Below are 6668 nucleotides of genomic sequence, written 5' to 3'. Positions count from 1 at the left end.
TAACTGACCAATGTATTCTAGGCTGAGTAGCCAGAGAGCCTCAGAGTCTCCTCAAAACTGTGGTTACCAGTGCAAACCAATGTGCTTGATTATATTTTTTAAGATTATAAATTTTTTTGTTTTTACATTTTTAAAAATTTATCTATTTATTTATTTATTCACTTTACATCCAAGTGGAGCCCCCTCTCCTCTTTTCCCAGGCTCCCCTCCTTTCACACCCCTCCCCCTCATTCTCCGCTCTCCTTCTCCTCAGAGAAAGGAGAGGTCCCCCTTGGGTACCAAGGGCCGTGGCACATTAAGTCGCTGCAGAACTAGGCCCATCCTCTCCCACTGAGGCCAGACAAGGCAGCCCAGTTAGGGAAAAGGGATCCAAAGAGAGGGGTCAGAGTCAGAGAGGACCTTCGCTCCAGTTGTTAGGGGATCCACGTGAACACAAAGATGCACAACTGCTCCATATGTGCAGGGGGCCTAGGACCAGCTCATTCGTGCTCTTTGGCTGGTGGTTCAGTCTCTGTGAGGCCCCATGGACATAGGTTAGTTGACTCTGTAGGTCTTCTCATGGGAATCAAACCGAGGTCCTCTAGAAGGGCAGCCAGTGCTCTTAACCACTGAGCTATCTCTGCAGCCCATATATTAAATCTGAATATATGGATATATTCAGCACTTAGGCCCTCATGCATAGCAAGCACTATCCACGGAACAAACTCTTTAGCCCAATTCTGTCCTTTCATAGAAGAGCAAACTGAGCCTGCCTAGATCAACAGAGAAGCCACCACAAGAGTAAGATCCATACACAGCTGGGAGGTGAAGCCTAACCTGGCTTCCAAAGTCAGCCATTGCTCAACTAGACTGTAAAACTGCTCCAATTTTGTTTCCCTGTTGTGGGGTGTGATTGTATAAAGAAATATAATGTGCTTATATAGCTGTACGTACATAAATGTATATGTAATTATATTTATAGACATAAAATATGCTTAAATATGATTAACAAAATATGTAAATTATTGTTATATTTATGCTTATAAAATCACACACACACACACACAAACCTATAACAATAATTAATGTGATATAAGCTAGTTTGACAAGAAACAAAAGCAATTTAAAAGTGGATAAGGAAAACAAGGAACAAAAAACACTGAAGAATAAGAAGTCACTTCAGTCATCCCTGTGTTTATTTATTCAACAAACAGAGACCTCCCACCAGGCTTCAGTTTGTTGACCGTGAGGTAAGGACAGATAAGACAGAGCTAAGCCCCCATTTAAGCCAGGGAAACCCAACACAAAAACAAAGTGCCATGAGGGACGTGGACCTTGATGATTTCACCTGTCCACAGAGTGCTCAGCTGCTGAGGAAAGACACAGGTCCCAGGGGACATGCTGAAATACAGACGTGATGCACACACCTGTTTTTTGCCATGTACTAACCTGCACTCCATCATGTGCAGCATCCTTCTCCCTGAAGAGGCAATGTGTAGTCCTGGAGAAAGCAGAGCAGCTACTGCTTGATGTCGCAGGCACAGTGGGCCTTAGAGAGTACGAAGGAGCTAAAGGGACCATTCATTCTGCTTCCCCCAAGGAGAGTAAAAGAACAAATGGATGCAAGACTTTCAGAAACTATCAGAAGCAACTGGGAGCATGAGGTGGCAACATCAAGTCACAAAGTCCCTCTCCTAAGGATGGTCCAGAGCACCCACAGCTTCACACAGACAGACTAGGATATACCTTGATAGGATCACAGACTTGGGAGTCAAGACAGTTTTAAGATGGGAAGTTGTGGATAAGTCAACACCTAAAGACATGAGCAAGGAACTTGGAGAGTGTCCAGAGAGGTGGGGAGAAGTGATCTTTAATTCTGACATGTGGATATGAAGGAGACAAGACTGGATGTTCCATCTCCCTTGCCTAGTTGTCAGAGGAACATGTCATCAGCTCAGATGGGAAAATCACAGTCACAAGTTTTGGGGCTAAGATGAGGGGTTTAATGATTAAATCAGGCTCCACAGCAATATTGATGATTGAACAAAAGGAAATGTTTGCATTATTAACTTTCTGTTCATCTCTGTGAAGAACAATAAAATGCTGGGCACAGTGGTGCACACCTATAATCCCAGAACTCAGGGAGGCACAAGCAGGCCTCTGTGAGTTTGAGGCCAGCATGGTCTACAAAGCAAGTCCAAGGCGGCCAAGATTACACAGAGAAACCCTGTCTCATAAAACAACAAAACAAAGCCAACAGAATGGCAAACAAAAAAAGAGTTGTAAAGTTAGTGCCTAATGTCCCTAGTTTTGAAACACCACCTTTTGTCTAATGTTCCCAATAGACGTTCGGTGTCCGTGGATGGCATTGTCCCCGGGAGGGGTATCTTTAAAAGATCACTAATGAGAACTCACTGAGAAGAGCTAGCACTCAGAGTGCGAATTTGTCCAATTCTAGGTGGCTTAGTGCTCTAAAGCCTGATCCAATCCTGCTTTTATAAATAGAATGCACTTGTAAGGTGAGTCTTGAATGTCCCTATTAGGACCCCATCCTGTCCCCTCAGTTTCATACTCAAGTTTCAGAGACGGCAGGAAGAAAACAGCCTTGATATCCCTCAGCCATCAGTCAGAAACCATAGGTCTTCCTGATGGATACCTGGTGTGGCTCCTTGCCCTCCAGCACCCTCTTGTCATACCAGGATTCAGGAAACAGAGGCAAGAGGGCTTAAATGCCATCCTTGACTGCAAAACATTCAAGGTATACCAGGCCGCATGAGACTCTTATCTCCAAATGAATTGATTAATTATTAATTAATTAATTAATGGTGCTGGGAAGATAACTCAGTGGCAAAAGTGCTTGCCTTGTAAGAACAAGGACTTAAGCTTGATTCCCCACAACCTACCTAAAAATAGCTGTACATGCTTGCAATCCTGGAGCTAAACGCTAGAGTAGGGAGGACTTCTGAGGCCAGCTAGCCAGCCAGCCTAGCCTAATTAGTGAGTTCTGGGCTAAGGAGAGACCCTGTCTCACTGGAGGTGGATGGAGTTTCTGGGGACCACACTGGAGACGGTTCTCTACATATCTGTGCATAAACCTGCATGTACATGAACAGCACATACAAAAACATGCATGCGGGTATAAGCACTACAAGTGAAAGGAACTTATTCCCACAGGCGCTTGCCTCCCCTGTGGCTCTGCCAAGGCCACACTTCTTCCAAGGCCTCTGAGAGCCAAGACTTTGCAGGGAAACCATTGATACTGCCTCTTACTAGGCCAGGGGTCATGATGACTCAGAAGTCCAGGGTAGGCCATTGAGTTTCAGAGGCCAAGCCAGGCCTGTGCATCCATCCAAACAGGATGAGAGCAGCTGGAGTTTCTGTTACTGTGACATTGTGCCCAAAGCAACTTGGGGAAGAAAGGGTTTATTTCACTCACACTTCCATATAATAAACAGTTCATCATCAAAAGTTATGAAAACAGGAACTCAAACAGGCCAGAATCCAGAGGCAGGAGCTGATGCAGAGGCCATAGAGGGTGCTGCTTACTGTCTTACTCCCTGTGGCTTGCTCAGCCTGCTTTCTCAGAGAACCCAGGACCACCAACCCAGGGATAGCATCATCCACAGTGGCTGTGCCCTTCCCCATTGATCACTAATTAAGAAAATGCCCTACAGGCTTGCCTACACCTGCCTGTGATGGAGATATTTTCTCAGTTGAGGCTCTCTCCTCTCTGATGACTTTAAATTGTATTGACATAAAACCAACCTGTGCACCACTGTGCGCAGTTATCTTGCTAACCTGAGTTATAACTCTCCCCAGCTCAAGCATCCCTTGCTAACCACTGGTAAGATTCATATCACCTCCTTCCTCCTCAGCATATTCTTGCTGTTCTTACTCAACCCGTTTCTGTGTTATTCAGCCATGGGGCCAGTTCTCTCTGAGCTTATTTATTCTTTTGAAAGGCATCCTATTGTGAGATCACAAGACACAATCCTCCCCCTGCCCCCCGCAATAAGACAGCCTCCCAGTGCAGTTGTCTCACTGACCCATGGATTGTGAACACACTCACCGTAATGGAAGGGATCACCACAGGTGACAAGTGTCTGCAGTTCATATGCAGCACCTGAGAGTTCACAGGTAACCTCTAAGGATATGGTGTCACCAACTTTGTCAGTGAGGCAATTTTCCTTAGCCCCATCAAATCTCCAGCATTAAAGTTCCTCAGACTTGTACTGTTTGGAGAGGAGAAGCCTGAGTTCATTCAGAGTTTCTAGATCCAGCCTAGGGGGCACTTGCTTCTGGGAAATCCTAGCTGGACTAGCATTTGTAAAGTCAGCCTGTTGAGAACTGAGTGGCGGGTCTCCAGGTCAGACCTTCCCAGGAAGTCTCAGAACCCATAGGTCTTAATCTGCTGGGGTCAGGGAGAGTCCCCGGAAAGCATCCTAACCACACACTCAGGCAGCACCAGATAAGAGGAAGTGTTGTTTGAAGTAAAGACTTTTGTCTGATGGTGTAGCAATTGTGTGTTAGTGCCCATCTTAAACACCACTTACTGATGATTGGGACCCTCAGAGTTTGAGGTTGGGGCCAGCACATGTGGCTCTACTCATATACTATCTTAATTTCCCCTAATTAGTCCTCAGCTGTGAAACCTAACTTGCCCATTCTTTCCCGCTGCAGGACAGTTATCCCCAGCCAGCCCTTTACAAACAGCTCTCGGAACCATTTCTCAATCCAAGGGAATGTGGGTGGCAAGATACACATATTTAAGTCTGAGCATTTATTTTTGACTCTTACCTTCAATGACCTTGAATAAATTGCCTGCACCCTTTGGTAGGTTCCGTCTTCGTACTGAGCCGAGGACAGCCGACTTGACGTAGAGAGTTCATCATCTTAATTTACAGAGTGACTGGCCAGATGAAAGGATGTGAATTTTCTGTCTGGGTTTCTTTCATCCCGAGACCTCCTAGACACAAGATGGTATGTCTCAACTAGGTTCAGCTCCCCAAACCCATCAGTATGGTTTTAAGTCACTGTGTGCAGGCTGGTAGGGTCTTTTTATAGTTTACTTGAAGGATTTTTAGCTGTCTCAGTCCTTTTCCTAGTATTTCCACTTCTAAGTCCAAGGTTTAAAAATGGCTTTGGGAGAGCCAAAGGAAAACACAGATAAGTCGAGATGAAAGAAAGGAGAGATATGGCTCTGTAAATGTAAGGGGTCTCCAGACCGAGCCTGGCAGGGCTGTCCTCACTTTGCAGCCTTGCTGAGGGAGGAGAGAGCGCACACATGTCACTGGAAGCTTACACACTCATACGTTTTCTCAGGAAGTGTCATCCATGCCTGTCTACACTCAATACTGTGCTGAGAAGTCACTGGACAGAAGTGTGTGTGTGTGTGTGTGTGTGTGTGTGTGTGTGTGTATGTATATATATATGTGTACATGGATGTACAAATGTATACATGCATACATGTGGGTCTGTCTACATGTTTGTATATACATGTATATATGTAGATATATGTGTCCACATTGTTCTGTATGTATGTTTATGAACACATTTAAGTATATGTGTAGGTATTACATGTGTGTGCATGCATGTGTATGTTTGTGCCTGCACATATATGTGGGCATGTTTATGTATATGCATAATGTATATGAGAGAGTATGTGGGGAAACAACTGCGGTTCACTCTTACCAAGCTGTTCTTGAGCATGCATTGCTCACTGTACGGTACATAGTTGGACTGTGACATCCACAGAAAGAACCATCAGCCATCAGCAAAGATAATTCTCCACAGAAATAGCACTAGGAGGGAGGTGTACCCAGAACACACCCAGCAGCTTGCCAGAAACTGCCACTTTGCTCAGCACCCACAAGAGCCCAGCCAGATCATCCAGAGGAGAAACAGAAGACCTGCCATCTTTTTGAACACCATGTACCTTGGTCTGGGTGTACCACAAGGTCATCGCTGCTCTGCATCCAGGGGCACTGTCTCTTGTGCATCAGGGCCCTCTAGCAGAGTGGGGGAAGGCACATGATTGAAACTTTGTGCTGCTTCTCGTTAAGCATGTCACTTATAAATGGCCCATCCATCCATCCCACAGTCGTGAAAGGAGAGCCAAAGCGTGATTTCCACTAAGAATAGAGCAGGAAGTCTCTGACCAGGGTGGATCCTTGCAAAAAGCTGCTGTCTGGATGCTATCATTTCCTGTGTGGGTGTGTTTGTGGATGACCACAGAACCTTTACAGGCCCCACTGAACCAAAAAGAACCTTATAACTCCCTCAACACAGACGTGAAAGGAGCTAGGCCATAGTGGTAAACAACTTGTCTAACATATACACAAGGGGCTGGGTTAGTGCCCTAAGCCAAAAACAAGCAGCCCATCATGGAGATGTACCCTTGTAATCTCAACAACTCAGGAGGTGAGGCAGAAGGATCATCATTACTTCAAGCTCAGCCTGTACCACAGTTAGACCTTGTCTACCTAATTCCACCTTGCCACCCTCACCCCCAAAAAATAATACATCTGCTGGTGGGAAATCAATAAAATTTGCTTGATCTCACTCAGCCAGTCAGTGGTAAAAAGTTAGCAAGTTCAGATTCTCTCTCCTGCTCCCTGTCTTCCAAACCCTCACAGGTCCTCAAGGTCTCTGTATTACAACTATTTTTTCCAACTTTATTTGCACCATGA

Source organism: Acomys minous (assembly GCF_964271855.1).
Source record: "Acomys minous genome assembly, chromosome: 8".
In the NCBI taxonomy this organism is placed as follows: Eukaryota; Metazoa; Chordata; class Mammalia; order Rodentia; family Muridae; genus Acomys; species Acomys minous.
This window is presented reverse-complemented; position numbering follows the sequence as displayed.